At 42.9% G+C, this 15,893-nt stretch overlaps 1 protein-coding gene across 4 annotated transcripts in view; it reads right to left on the reverse strand.

The window, feature by feature from the left end:
- The window catches only part of HIPK3 (homeodomain interacting protein kinase 3), a 91,192-nt gene extending 82,416 nt beyond the window's left edge, over nt 1–8,776 (reverse strand). Inside the window, exon 1 of one of the 4 annotated variants that reach the window (XM_045893929.3) lies at nt 8,189–8,776. The gene's annotated coding sequence lies outside the window, so the exon portion shown is untranslated. The other 3 variants (XM_045893931.3, XM_054511996.2, XM_045893930.3) reach the window with 3 other exon arrangements.
- Nucleotides 8,777–15,893: the final 7,117 nt, after the last annotated feature.

Raw genomic sequence — 15,893 nt, forward strand, 5'->3', positions numbered from 1 at the left:
AAGCTTTTAACAGAAATTAAATTCATAGAACTGTTTTCATATTTTTTAAAGATTTATTTACTTATTTTAGAGAGAGCACGAGTATAAGCAGGGGTAGGGATAGGGAGAAGGAAAGAAATCCTCAAGCAGACTCCCCACTGAGTGCGAAGCCCAACGCAGGGCTCGATCCCAGGACCCTGAGAGCATGACCTCGGCTGAAACCAAGAGTTGGCCCCTTAACCAACTGAGCCACCCAAGTGCCTCCAATTTTTTTCATATTTTTAAATGACTTTTTTTGGCTTTAAACATTAAAAGGAGTAGCAAGTATTAATACACAACTTTCAGAAGCTGAACCATTCCTGCTATTTTATAAACAGTTTTTAAAAACTTGAACATGCTATATATAAATCATTGTTCTTCTCAGGCAGTGTTTTCCAGCTCACGTACACATACGCAAGTATAAAAGAAAATTTATAGTACTTGGCCAATTTCACCTACTATTTGCTCAAAGCAAGAACCATGTCTTACTCTCTTCATTCATAGCAGAGTACTTTGCACTTAGCGGACACCCAAATATATACCAGGTAAAATAGTTCCCACACACATATTTTATCACTGTTTTACCCAACATAATAGAATTTCACTTAATTGTGGTGAGAGTCTGTGATCCAGCTACAAAAAATATTTAAAGCATAGTAATCAGATTAAAAACCTAATATTTTTGAAGCCAATACTATTCTTATCTAACTTAAAACACAAAACTATGGGGTGCCTGGGTGGCTCAGTCGTTAAGTGTCTGCTTTTGGCTCAGGTCATGATCCCATGGTCCTGGGATCGAGCCCCGCATCCGGCTCTGTGCTCCGCGGGGAGCCTGCTTCTCACTTTCCCACTCCCCCTCTCTCACTGTCTCTCTCTCTCTGTCAGAAAAAAAAAAAAAAAAAAAACACAAAACTACAATTAATATACTGCAGACACTTGTACTGTCTCTAGTGAAACTGATTACAAGTTGGCCCAAAACATGTTTTGAGAATGTAGTGAAGCATAGCATCATAGTTACAGGCTATGTAGCTCATAACCTGCAATTTTCATTGTGATTTTATGTCACTTTACCCTACTTACTCTCAATATAAGTTGACATAAATTACATATGTAAAGCCCTCTGAAGTATTAATTTAAATTTTACTTTAAAAGAAATATCTCTAGGAAGTCAGGTTCAATTTTCAATATGTTGTCACTCTATCTAACTTATTAACTATTTAAGACTGTACATTATATACCTAAACTCATATAGTTTACCAAACCTACAAGACTCTCATTGTATTATTAAACAGGTAACGCACAGTCAAAATATACACAAATGGTATCTTTAGGCCTTTAAATCACCGCTTTATAGGGTATGAAATATTTTCTAAGCAAGTTATTTTCTGCAAATGTTTCAAAGTTTACTATTTCATTGTTTAAAAAAACTAAGATATTTTGTTTAATTTATGAACAATATGCAACAAAAGTAGGGGGAAGCTGAAGAATTTGAAGTTAACAAACATTTTTAGTAAGTCACATGCTTTTTAATTTTTTTTCTTTTTTAAAGATTTTAATTTATTTATTTGAGAGAGAGAATGAGAGAGAGAGCACAAGAGGGGAGAGGGCCAGAGGGAGAAGCAGACCCCCCGCTGAGCAGGGAGTCCGATGTGGGACTCGATCCCGGGACTCCAGGATCATGACCTGAGCCGAAGGCAGTCGCTTAACCAACTGAGCCACCCAGGCGCCCCGCTTTTTAATTTCTAAAATGGAAAACAGATCTTCCTCAACTTAAACGGGGTTACATCCCAATAAACCCATCATAGCTGAAAATGCATTTAATACACCTAACCTACCGAACATCATAGCTTAGCCTTGTCCACCTTAAACCTGCTCAAAACACATTAGCCTAGAGTTGGGCAAAGTCATCTAACACAAAGCCTATTTTTATAATAAGGTGGAAATATCTCATGTAATGTATTCAATACTGTACTGAAAGTAAAAAAAGGAATGGCTGTGTGGGTACAGAATGGCTTTAAGTATATCATTATTGACCCTCATGATCACATGGCTGATGGGGAACTGTGGCTCGCTGCCTCTGCCCAGCATCAAAGGAAGAGTAACAGGGGGTGCCCAGGTGGCTCAGTCGGTTAAGCGTCCGCCTTCGGCTCAGGTCATGATCCCAACAACCTGGGATCGAGCCCCGCATTGGGCTCTGTGCTCAGCAGGGAGCCTGCTTCTCCCTCTCCCTCTGCCTGCCTGCCTACTGGTGATTTCTCTCCATCAAATAAATAAATAAAATCTAAAAAAAAAAAAAAAAAAAAAGGAAGAGTATCAGACCCCACACTGCTAACCTGGGAAAAGATCAAAATTCAAACTTCCAAGTACTGAATGTGTATGACTTTCACACCATGGTAAAGTCGAGAAATCCTAAGTCAACCATGGTAAATAGGGGATCATCTTTAACTGGATAGTCAAATGCAGCCAGTTTTATAGTTTCTATCAAATTCTATAAAGGCAATGTTCTTTGCAAGCCATATGTAACCAAATGTAATTCATAATAAATAGCTACAAAATTCTAAAGGGGGGAGGGAATGACTCATTCTGTTCATCTAATTATTTCAATATCAAATCTAAATAATTTTTTTTCCAATTAGAAAAGATGCTCCAGTATTAACAATATGCAAAATAAAACAATTTATCTGACCACCTCTGGCAATCCTTTATTTTCAGTGAGACCAAGAATTGGTCTTTCGCAATTTGGATCCTTACCTAGGATAAAGTACAGCTCAAAGGAACAACGTACTTTATTATTCTTCTCTAAATCTCCACTTCAAAAGAAGTATAATTATATTCAAATTATATTCAAATTATATTCAAAAGGTATAATCTTTTTATTTAAAAAACAAAAAGGCAAAGCAGCAAAGAAAATGCAACATGAAAAGCGTATTTGGAAATCTAATTTTTAAAAGAAGAGATGTTAATATCATAAAGTAAAAATGGACTGAGTGACAGATAACAGAAAAATTGGGTTTTAATTCAGTTTGAAAAACCTACATTCATTTATTATGCACCTTAGTTTATTTTTAAGCATCTCTAAAAACTAAAAAAAAAAAAGTTATTCCTATATATCAAGCTCATTTTAATGGCAATAATATGTTCTGTGCTCTTCACACTTCTGATTTCAAATTAGGCATTTAACATAAGATTTTTGTAATTGTACAGGAAGTTTATCTTCTGTAAATTCTACATTAAGGAAAAGTAGTTTTGATTGAAGAAATAAAAGACACAAAAAGGAAGGGTGGGTAAGTGGTTTTTAAAAACTGGTCAGGGATGGGCACCTGGGTGGCTCAGATGGTTAAGCGTCTGCCTTCGGCTCAGGTCATGATCCCAGGGTCCTGGGATCGAGCCCTGCATTGGGCTCCCTGCTCGGCGGGGAGCCTGCTTCTCCCTCTGCCTCTCTCCATCTCTGTCTCTTACGAATAAATAAATAAAATCTTAAAAAATAAAAAAACTGGTCAGGGATGATACACAGATATTACTTCACAACTCTCATCTTTTAACAGGTGTTACGGTGTATTCTTAATCTTTCACCCAAGCTACCACATATTTCACTGATTTTATAACTAAGTGAACTCTGGTTTCTAGCAAATTGAACATTTAAGTCAAAACAGATTTCTAAGTCTCCCAAATTCAATTAAATCAACCTATTCCCCCAACTCAGGGCCCAGCTTCCTCTACCTTACCTGTCCACTAGCTTCCCTCCCACTCAAGTCTTCCCCCAAAGGAAAAATTCTACTCTCTTAGAAAATTAAATTGTTTGGGTCAAAGGAACAAAATATATTTAAGGTAAAACATATTGTCCTTGGCTTGTTTCCGTTCAAAGACTTCCTGTTGGAAAAAGATAACTTTCTAAAGTACTGACTTGGCCATAACTACTAAATACAAAAGATAAATCAGTTTACTGACTTAATTGTCCTCAAGCCACAAATGCCATCCCTAAAAATACAGTATTTCCAATACTCAACCAGTTTTGTTAAATTTCCACACAAGTGCTAACAGCAGAGGCTCTAGGTTCCCAGCATAACAGCACATGCCTCAGAATCCAGACAATATGTTGCCTTTGTGTAGTGACATATGGCCCAAGTATCAACTGAGGAGAGCAGCCTGATCTGCCAAATAGGTCAAGGTCTAATCTGACAAACATTTAGGTAAAATGTGTAACATACATTTCCAAGTATCGATTCTAGCTTGGTCCTAACAGTGATTAAGATAAGGTCCAAAAGAACAGCTATGACAAAACTACAGAAGCAACACACTAATACTAAGTTGTTTCTCCCCACTTTTTTTCTTTCCCCAAATCACTCTTAATCCAACCAAAAGAAGTGGACTGTGTTTCCTTAGGTCAGCCATGTAAGTGCATTGGCTACCCTGAAAACTTACACTGATTCCAAACTTCGACTCCTAGGGTGCCTGGGTGGCTCAGTTAAGTGTCTGCCTTCCGCTCAGGTCATGATCCCACGGTCTAGGGATGGAGTCCCGCATCGGGCTCCCTGCTCAGCGGGGAGCCTCCTTCTCCCTCTGCCTCTCGCCCCTGTTCTCGTTCTCTCTCTCAAATAAATAAATAAAATAAAATCTAAAACAAAAACAAAAAAACTTCGACTCCAAATATATACTCCTATTCAACTTAAGTGTTCAAAGATACTAGACAAGTTATTTTTTAAGCAGCTGGATCCAGAACCAATAAACACATTTTAAATAATTCCTTTAGACTTACATTTGTATCATATAGAAAGGGTTACCATAACAAAGCTTTCAGCAAGTTGGCAGGGGGGCAAGTAGGGACACCTTTAAAGAAGTAATAAAATAGACTGGTAGAGTCTTCCATTTTAACAAAATTCTAGTAGTTTATCAGAAGTAACCTCTAAGATAAACATACCACACTGGAAGTCTCAACTTCAGACATTAGAAAATTAGGACAGCTGCAAACCCAGAAATTTTTACATGAACATTTCTTTTGGCAGCAACAATATAATCATATAGCAACTTATTTTGTGTCCTCTAATAGTTAAGAGGCAAGAGTAACTCTGGAGGGATATTTCCAATACAGAGAACTTCAAAGTTCCTTAGAACACACTTAAATCTAAATATTGCCATGACATCTTTATCTCCAAACTCAAACATAAATGGAATGCAATGGAAACTACATTACTTATGCCTTTTAATTAACTACCAATAACGCAGTTCTAATCTACCATATCACCACCTTTGGTGAACCGCTGCAGAGAGAACACAGAAAACTTCAAAAGTCACCAGAATAAGTCACTCTAACACTCCAATGGAAAATAACATGTAACCAAGTATTCCATTTAACTGATGTGAAACAGGTTTAGGAAACAGTATTTCAGCATTCTGAAATCCACATTTTCTCTTTCCTACCTATAAATGCCATCGATGTTCATGTACCAAATATTTAAAACAAAAGCTCAATCAGAAAGTTCATTTGACAGCTGTTGCTATTTTAAGTTGCAAGGGGAAAAAAAGCTTTCAATATCTTACAATAAACAAATAATACTTAGTGCTCTGCCATACTAGCTACAGTAGCCTACCTCTGTAATTTGCACCTTATTTTATGTGCTCCATGACAGAACATCCAAAAAATTAAAATAGTATGATCTGAAGCTTCTTTCCAAGCATGTTTACAAGAAGAATTATCTCATAAAAACCATCTACTTTTATGTGACTCTAAAACTCCATGCCCAGAAGCCAATGACTGGGTCATAAGCAAGATAATGACTAGTTCAATGGAAAAGGTATTATGACAATAAACGAAGACTGGCTCACCACGTTATGATCTGCTTGCCTAATATGTGTTTAGCTACTGTAGTCAGCAATGTCCAAATATAAATTTGAAATATTTAATGACTGGTTCTGTTCTAGATTTCAAGCTCATCTTACCTTTTTAAAACATAGTTTTAATCTAAGGCTCTCTACAAAAAAAAAAATCTTTTTTAGAAAATATATTCCCTAGAGTAGAAAAAACTTCAGGAACAAATTGTTATTCAATTTTACGGTAAGTACAAAAAAAACTCCACAGTGAAATGTGCACAATCTCAAATATTTCAACACACTTCTACCTTAACACAAATTAAAATCAAGTAAGTTTCAAAAGTAAAAGAAAAATAAACCTCAAACAGGTTGAGCATTATATTTTATAAATAAGAGTTGTCTACATTTTATGAATGGACCCATAAATATACGAAGAAAACCTTAATTTAAAAGTACTTTATCTGGGTTGGTTACATTTCAATTACTGTTAAGTGGCATGAAGGCATAAGGTAGCCAATAAAACTATAAAAAATAATTTTTGAAAAAGGTCAGTTTGATATTGTTGAATAAGTTTACTAAGCTTAATACTAAGTTTAATCATGACCTATCAAAACCTTATCATAGCTCACTGTATAAAATTAGCACTGCACTTGCAAACATAAGCAGAATCTAGACTTATCAAACATATGGTGAGGCTTGCCCAGCTTCTGAAAAATTAAAGGAGAATGTAGGATTAAAATGTTTTAGCTGGGTAACAAACAAAGCCCACCGATCCTGCTCCAAAAGTTTTCAACAAAAATCTGATCAAAAAGGGCACCTCTTAAAAATTTTAAGGCACCAAGAAATTAAAACTTTTTTTTAAGATTTTATTGATTTATTTGACACACAGAGAGAGAGAGCGAGAGCAGGAACACAAGCAGGGAGGAGCGGGAGAGGGAGAAGCAGGCTTCCCGCGGAGCAGGGAGCCCGACGCGGGGCTGGAGCCCGATCCCGGGCTCGATCCCAGGACCCTGGGACCATGACCTGAGCCGAAGGCAGACGCTTAACGACTGAGCCACCCGGCCGCCCCTAGAAATTAACTTTGAAATAAATTGAAATGGTGTGAATATAAGTGATTCCACGCCAGAAGCTACAGCTAACAAGCAAATCCCTAAAAAGGGCGGGGGGGGGGGGTGGAGATTCAACCGATCTCCAAACTACTACAAGGTACACAAAAGCACAAGCACAGGCCGGTTTACCAGCTAACTTTCCCGGCCCAGGACCAGGGAGACATCAAAGTTGACAACAGAATCAACCATGAGCTTTCCCTGTAAACCTGACGATAATCTGAAAAACTTCACTGTTGCTAACAGAAGAGCCTTATAATTAGAAGCAGCGACCTGACAGGTGGAAAAATAAATTCTAACAGGGCAGCAAGAGGTTGTGAAAACACAGTTCAAGGACTGAACGTGTTATGACTACTCTGTAACAGGTCCAAGGTAATTTAAGCACACACCCTTCAGCGCAATTCCTCAAGCCCAGATAAGATTGGGAAACAGGCTTCGCTGAGAGCCACATACCATTTTAAAACAGCCGTCTCCCTCCCGACAGGAAAACAGACATTCCCATCCGAAGTCTTTCCGAGAGTTCTCCACGAAGGGAAGGGAAGCGGGCGGCCGCCACCGTAACGAGAGAAGCCGGCAACAGCCCCGCCGCGCGGCCGCCACGCCTTCCTCCCGCCGCGGCAGGGGACGCGGAGCGGCGGGTCACATTTCTCCTCCCCAACAATCAACACGCACTCACGTCTCCAGAGTTGACACCCTCTAAGCGGCCGCTCGGCGACGCTGGTGACTGGGCCACAAAGCCAGGGACGCAGCCATCGGCTGGGGCGCTCAAGTTGCGTGCGTGCGCGCGCGTGTTTGTGTTTGCTCCGCTTAATGAAAAACAAGAGGTCTCCGTAGTTACGGCCTAGGGTTGCGGTGGGGAAAGAGGCCCCCTGTGGGACTAAACAAAACTTCGGTTGCTGGGAAGAGCCGTTGCGCAACCCTGGCAGGGGAAGGCCGGGCCGCCCAGGCCGGCCCCAGCGCGGCTTCCCGGAGGCTGCGCCACCGCTCGCACCAACCACGCGCGGCCCCCGCGTCCGGCGGCCTCCGGCCCCGAGCGGCCCCCGGACCCGCCACCCGGCGGGGAGCCCCGGCGGAAACGCGGAGCACCGGAGCGCAGGGGACCTGCCGGGGATGCAGGACGCGCGACGGGTGCGGGCCGCTCCGGAGGGGTTGGGCCCGGCCGGGGTCCGGCTGAGGGGCCCGGAAGCCCCGAGAACGCAGCTAGTCCCCCCACCCTGGGCTGGGGGCGCCCCTCGCCCCTCTCCCTCCTCCCTTACCTTCCTAGAGGCCTGAGCTCTCCCCTCTTCGGGCGGCCGCGGCCCTGAGCATGTCCGGAGTGGGGTGCGGGGCCGTGCCGGGGACAGGGAGCCAGGCGCTTCAGCAGGCGGCACCACCCAGCCCGGGCTCAGCCCCTCTCCGCGGCCGCTGCCATCTTGTCCTGGCGGCTGAGAGGAAACGGCGAAACACCCTCCCCCGACCGCTGCTGCTGCTGCTGCTGCTTCTCTGGCTGCTGAGCGCCGGGCCCGTCTCCCTCATCTTCCTTCCCGGGGATTTGGGGTGGGGACGACAGGGCTGGGGCGAGGGGTGGCGAGAGGCCGGCCGGCCGGCCTTCGACTGCTGGGGCCTACGGGCGGCGCAGGGTGCGGGGCCCGCGGCGGCTGGGGCCCATTCCTGCCGCCCCTGCCGCGAGAGGAGGAGAAGGAGACAGCCAGGAGAGGCAGCGACGCCGGGGCCCGCGGCTCGGTCTCCTCAGGCCGCCGCGCTGCCGGCAGTCGTCACGGAGGCAGCTGCCGCCGGTCGCCCCAGTCTCGGGCCCCTCCTCCGCGCCCGCCGGCCTCGGCCGCCGCCTCCGCAGCGCCACCGCCCGCCGGGCCGCGCTGCGCGCCGAGCCCGGGCGGCCCCGCTCGCCTCGGGCCGCGGCGCCTCCGCGAAGCCCCTCCCCGGGGCCCGCCCGCAGCCGCGCCCTTGTAGCTCCGAGCCCGCCTGGCGGCCGGCGTGGACCGACCCGGAGCTCCCTCCCGCCGGCCCGCCCGCCCGCCCGCAGAAGCAGCATCCGTTAGCGCCCCCTCTGCTGTTCTGAACCTCACTCTAGGCCCCCTCCGACAAAAATACACATTTAAAAAAAGATCCTAACCCCCCAAAGAAAGGATTAAAATGAGGAAGCGGGATTTTACAGGCCGTTCGAGATGCGGTAATCACAATTTCCCCTTCCACCCCTTTAGGATCTGTTTCTTGGCGACTTGGGGTTTTTTTGTTTGTTTGTTTTTTTAAGGGTCCAAAAATAAGGAAAGGGGAAATGCTTGGTCAAGTGAACAGTCCAGGTCTAAAATAGGTCCTTCCCGCTCCCCCATCCCAAAGAGTCAAGAGAATTGTAAAATCGGGTTAAAGAACGGGGAAAAGGCCTTCTTGCACATTTTCCAAGAGCATCTCTAAGGTCCCAAACCCCGTAATTGTGAATTATACCCACCTCTGCATTGATAACTCTCCATCTAGTTCCACTCCCAGAGACTAGTTACCTCTCTCCTGGAGACTAGGAAATCAACAGAATGGCCCATCTCAACGTAATCACAGAACTATAGAATTTTAGAGATGAAAGAAACTTAAGAGATCCTTGGTCCAAACTCTTAAGCTAGGACAGGGCTTCAAAGATGCTTATGTGACCTGCCCAAGATTATACAGCAAAGCCCTGGTCTGCACGCCCTGTCCCCTTCTTTTCCCTAAGAAACCGCTGACCTTCTAGTACCTATCATTGAGAGTTGATTTTTTAAATACTTATTTCCTTTTGTTCTTAATCAATGTTTAATGGGGGGAGGGGAGGACTGAACACCTTTCTCTAAGGAAGTGTCCTTTCTTTGTTCCTTTCATCATCTTCACTAGGAGGTTTGACTCTACCACATATGTGTTTATCCCCAGACATTTTCTATTGCAGTAACTGGGGGAGGGCAAAGGGAGTGGCAAATTGCTGCATATTTAATACTACACATTTATTCCCTGCTGCTTTTCAAATGGAGAGGAGTATTTTTGAGAATGCCTTTTAAAAAGAGAAGAGGATAGTACGCCCTGAAGCAGTTGGAAGTATTTTCGAATGACAGTTGTTTTCTTCAAGTTAGGGAGGATAACCAGTTGAAAAGGCTTCCAAAATAGAAAAACAAAACAATGACTGTCTCTCAGAGAGATAGCAGCCTATTAGCCATTCCTTTTTACTTAGTATTTAGTTACTTTTGATTTTTTAAAAAAGCAATAGTTAAAAGAACCAAAAAAGGATAAAAACACTATTCACAGGAGAAAGTTACAATAAAAAAAAAAATCTTAGTGAAACAAGGGAACTATTCCACTAGAACTTCGAATTTCCAGAACTTTTGCTAAATATTTCTCTGGATCACTTTTAGTAAGAGGCTTCAATTCTCCCTATTTTGTGGCATTACTACATTTATGGAAAAGCTGAAAAGGAGGAGGATTTTTTTTCCTTTCTATCCCTGACATTGCTCTTCACTGTACTGTAAGTTCCAGGAGGGGATTCTGTCTTCTTCTTCTTTTTTTTTTTTTTAACAATTGCATTGCCAGCACTTACAGTGCCTGATTTATAGTTGTCTTTAGTAAATGCTGCTAAATGAGTTAATAAACACTATAAATTCAAGTCCTCCTCCACTTTATACCTATTGTCTCTTAGCTTAATTTCTTTACTTGCAATCTCTTACCTCTCCAATCCATTCGGAACGCCAACATCCAGATAGCTTTTCAAAGCCCCTGACTTAGCCATTTTATGAAGTTTGTAAGAAAAAACAATGGAAAAATTTCAGTGTTCTTTTTAAAAATGCAGACTACTAAATTGTATATGAAAAAGTTAATTGTGTGTAAAAAGATGATAACCAAAAAACTCAATAATCTTTTCATTCAGGGGGTGCCTGGGTGGCTCAGTGGGTTAAGCTTCTGCCTTCGGCTCAGGTCATGATCCCAGGGCTTTGGGATGGAGCCCTGCCTCTGGGTCCCTGTTCAGTGGGGAGTCTGCTTCTCCCACTCACTCTCCCTCTGCCCATCCCCCCTCGTGCGTGCTCTCGCTCTCTCCAATAAATAAGATCTTTAGAAAAAAATCTTTTCATTCAGAATTACTACTTAAATACTGTGTACCAGACATTGGACTATAATCTGAGGATACAAGGAAAAGGGAGACACCCTATGAGTTTATACTCTCTCTAGAAAGTTGGTTATTATACAAATAACTAATTATAATATTAATAAGCATTATAAAAAAAGAGCCCAGCCTGCAATGAGAAGGTAGACCCTAATCAAATGAGAAGGGGGGGAAGCCATAAAAAACCTCATTCATTTCTCACTCTCCAGGACTTAACGAAGGGCTTACTTCCTCAGAAAGAACCTCCTGACTTCTCTAATCCACATCCCCATATATCCTTCATGGGTAGCATTTTTCTCAGTTTCTGTTTCCTCAGTTGTTTGTTTTCTGTTGTTTGATTCATGCCTACCTCTACTACCAATCTGAAAGCTCTGCAAAAGTAGAAAGCACATCTTTTTGGACACCATTGTATCCCCAGCTCCAAGACAGCGGTACGTAGCAGCTGATCAACAGGACCAGCTACATTCGAGGCCCACTGAAAAATGAAAAGGTGGGGTGCCTTGTTCAAAATCATGAAGGATTTCAAGATGGTAACAGTAGAGGATTGAACCCATCATGGGGGCCCTTGAAGCATGGGACTTGTGCAACTACACTACACAGGCTGAATGAGTAAATTAAAGTTGAGATCTGAGGGGCACCTGGGTGGCTCAGTCGTTGAGCGTCTGCCTTCGGCTCAGGTCATGATCCCAGGCCCAGGGTCCTGGGGTTGAGCCCCACATCAGACTCCCTGCTCCGCGGGAAGCCTGCTTCTCCCTCTCCCACTCCCCCTGCTTGTGTTCCCTCTCTCGCTGTGTCTCTCTGTCAAATAAAATCTCAAAAAAAAAAAAAAAAGGTTGAGATAAAGGTGTGTGGAAAGTAGCCCAAGCAGAGAACACTTGAGACAAAAGAAAAGATATATGCAAAAGCCATGTAGAAAAAGGCAATAGAGAGTAGAAATTTTGAGAAAGTGAAAGTTCTTAGTCAGAGTGAGAGGATAAATCCAAGCAGATGAAGGTAGAGGAAGAAGCAAAGGCCAGATTAGGATTTTCGACCTTATTCTACCTGCAATGGAAGCTACTGAATAAGGAGGGACACGACATGATCAAAAAAGCCACTGGCTTTGGGTATGGGAGCTATCTATTTTCTTCTTTGCACTTTTCTGTATTGTTTAAGTGTTCCTTCCAATAACTTCCAATTTCATTCAGAATAAAAGCTAAAAACCTGACAACGGACCTAAAATGGTCTGTAAGATCTTGCATAGAACTGGTCCACAAGGAACATGCCTCCTACTTTTTGTGTCCTTACTGTATACTCAAGGACTTTAGTCACTCTTCCTCCTCAGGTCCTTACCCAAATGTCTCCTCAGTGATAACCACCTATACATACACATAAATGCCCTGGGTTTTTGTTTTTGTTTTTTTAGTTTATTTGCTTATTTACTTATTTATTTATTATCTCTACATCCAATGTGGGTCTCAAATTCATGACCCTGAGATCAAGAGTCACATGCTCGGGGTGCCTGGGTGGCTCAGTCGTTGAGCATCTGCCTTCAGCTCAGGTCATGATCTCAGGGTCCTGGGATCGAGCCCCGCATCGGGCTCCCTGCTCCGCGGGAGGCCTGCTTCTCCCTCTCCCACTCCCCCTGCTTGTGTTCCCTCTCTCGCTGTGTCTCTCTCTGTCAAATAAATAAATAAAATCTCAAAAAAAAAAAAAAAAAGAGTCACATGCTCTTCTGACTGAGCCAGCCAGGTGCCCCAAACTCCCTGTTTTTATTTTTATCCTTAGGACTTACCGCCATCAAAGCTACTATGGTATAGATTTTTTCGGTCCCCTCTTCCCCACAAAGGTAAGCTCCCTGGCAGCAGAATTTTTGGTCTGTTTTGTTGGCTGCTCTATCCCCAAAGGGTAGATCATGCCTGGCATACAAAGGAATTCAATAAATACTTTGAACAACTCCAGGGTTAGGAGTGCGGACCCCTCACTCACTGCAGTCAAAAATCTGCATATAACTTTTAACTCCCCAAAAACTTAACTACTAATAGCCTACTGTTGACCAGAAGCCTTACTGATAACATACTCGGTAGAACACACATTTTGTATGTTACACATATTACGTAGTGTATTCTTACCAAAAAAGTAAAGATAGAAAAAAAAAACTGTTAAGAAAATCACAGGGGCGCCTACCTGACTCAGTTGGTAGAGCATATGACCCTTGATCTCAGGGTCATGAGTTTGAGCCCCACGTTGGGTGTAGAGATTATTACTTTAAAAATAATTAATTTGAAAAAAAAAGAAAATCACAAAAAAGAGCAATACATTAACAGTACTATACTGTATTTATTGAGAAAAATCCACATATAAGTGGACCTGTGCAGTTCAAACCCATGTTGTTCAAGAATCAAATTGTATTTGTAAAATGAAAGAATGAATTTTCTGTGTGAGCAGTATGAAACTCTCCATAAACTCATACTGCAGTCACAATTGCTTGAAATCACCCCAGACATGAAATCTAAGACCTCTCTCTCTTAGGTCTTTCCCCAACACCCAAATCCAAAAATTACTCCTTCCAAAGGAGGCCAGTTCTCCTGCACTTACCTTGTGTTCATCACTGCCCTTGTTCCTCACTGTACCACATCTAGGTGTCAAGAGAGGGAAATGGCCCTTCCACAGTCTTAGCAGATGATGCTGATACTTCTCCAAAGAAAAACCTTGGAATTTGTCACAGAGCCTGGGGCATCAAAGCACACTCTCCTTCCTCAAGTTAGGGGTTTATCATTGTTTCCCTCCAGACCCTGGGTATCCTTTCCTGCCATTGGGGGTTTGGGAGGGTGTAAGGAGGACCTAGCCAGCCAAAAAGAGCTCCCTAACTACAAGTCTGAGGCAGGAGGGGTCCAGCAGGGAGCTTCTGCTGTTTAGTCCCTCCCAAAGGTCCTGGCCTCCTTATGCAAATAATTTACCTCCAGCTAGAGTTCAGTTCCGTATACCTGGGCCTCAGGGAGGGGCAGCTGGAAAGGAAAAAAGGTTCAGGAGTGTCTCCTACCTACATTTGCATAGCTGAGAGGCCCACTCAAGTAACTCTTTGCAGCCCAAAGATCTGTTTCTCTTCCTTGAAAAAAAAGAAACTGGGGCGCCTCAGTGGCTCAGTTGGTTGGGCATCTGCCTTCTGCTCAGGTCATGATCCCGGGGTCCTGGGATTGAGCCTGCGTCGGGCTCCCTGCTTGGTGGGGAGCCTGCTTCTCTCTCTCCCTTGCCTGCCACTCCCCTTGCTTGTGCTCTCTCTCTATGTCAAATAAATAAATAATAATCTTTAAAAAAAAAAAAAAGAAACTGTTCCCACTAAATTCAAACAGATAGGGGCATCGAGGTGGCTCAGTGGGTTAAGCGTCTGCCTTCTGCTCAGGTCCTGATCCCAGAGTCCTGGGATAGAGTCCTGAGTTGGGCTGCCTGCTGAGCCGGGAGTCTGCTTGTACTTTCACCCTCTTCCCACCCGCCCCCTCCCCCCACCCCCGTCGTGCTCTTTCTCTCTCTTTCTCTCTCTCCAATAAATAAATAAAATCTTTTTAAAAATTAAAAAACAGGGGCACCTGGGTGGCTCAGTCAGTTAAGCTTCTGACTCTTGATTTCGGCTCAGGTCATGATCTCACGGTCCTGGGATTGAGCAGCGGGGTGGGCTGCGTGCTCAGCGAGGAGTCTGAGGATTCTCTTTCTCTCCCTCCGCCCCTCCTCTTGCTCACGCACTCTCTTTCTCTCTCTCTCTCTCAAATAAATAAATAAATCTTTAAAAACACACTGTCTTTAAATAAATAAAATCTTAAAAAAAAAAACAGTCTTAAAAATAAATAAATAAATAAATAATAAATTCAAACAGATAAAAATAATTTCATCTTAATCTGGAAGTTCACAAATCTTATCTGAATCTGAGTTCAGTATTACAGTCAGCAGAAAGCAAAAATCTCATATGGCAACATTCATCCTTGAAAATTATCCAAATTGCTCACAAAGTACAGTGTGCATTGTTTTGTGTATATAACCTTGTACAAATAATATGTCCATCTAAATGGTCTGCTCCTACGCGATGCCTGGGTGGCTCAGTCGGTTAAGCGTCTGCCTTCAGCTCAGGTCATGATCCCAAGCTCCTGGGATCGAATCCTGCATCAGGCTCCTTGCTCAGCCAGGAGCCTGCTTCTCTCTCTGCCTACCACTCTTCCTGCTTGTGCTCTCTCCCTCTCTCTCTCTGAAAAGTAAATAAAGAAAATCTTAAAAAAAAAAACTTAAAAGAAAAAAATGGTCTGCTCCTGGTAGTTAATCGTAAAGTCAATTTTTCACATGTTCCACCTCTTAGAGCACTTCAGAAATTTTATGAAGCTTTTAACTTGTTGGCTTTTCCAGTTTCATCTTCTTCTTAAGATGGAATCTAGCAATCACACCCTTTGTTAAAGTTTTTCTAGAGCTTTCAGTTAAGTTTAATTTCTTCCTCCAAGATGGTAAAATCACTGACATACCCACTCATATGCAACCTAAATGATGTTTCCATGGCTGGAGAATCCTTATAATCCTTGGCACATTATTTCCATAGGTTTTGCCAAAATGTAAGGCTCTCTTTCAGGTCTGATTGAATCCATTGCCCACAGGTACCAGCTCATAGAGTGAAAAGGCCTGCCAGCCCCCACACTGTTTACCTTGTTCTCTCTCTCCAGAGCCTCTGAATTTCATTCTTGGAAGTTAAATGTACTTATAATGCAAAATATTGGACTAACATAGGTTTTATATGAGGAAAAAAATGTTTAAACCAAGGAAATACAAAACGAGCAAGTAAAATAAATCATGCACCTTGTTTTCTTCTTTTCTTCTTAACTTTTTTTAATTGAAGT

Source organism: Mirounga angustirostris, unplaced genomic scaffold, assembly GCF_029215605.1.
Source record: "Mirounga angustirostris isolate CCGP_5_RB_7025 unplaced genomic scaffold, mMirAng1.0.hap1 SCAF_13, whole genome shotgun sequence".
Lineage (NCBI taxonomy): Eukaryota > Metazoa > Chordata > Mammalia > Carnivora > Phocidae > Mirounga > Mirounga angustirostris.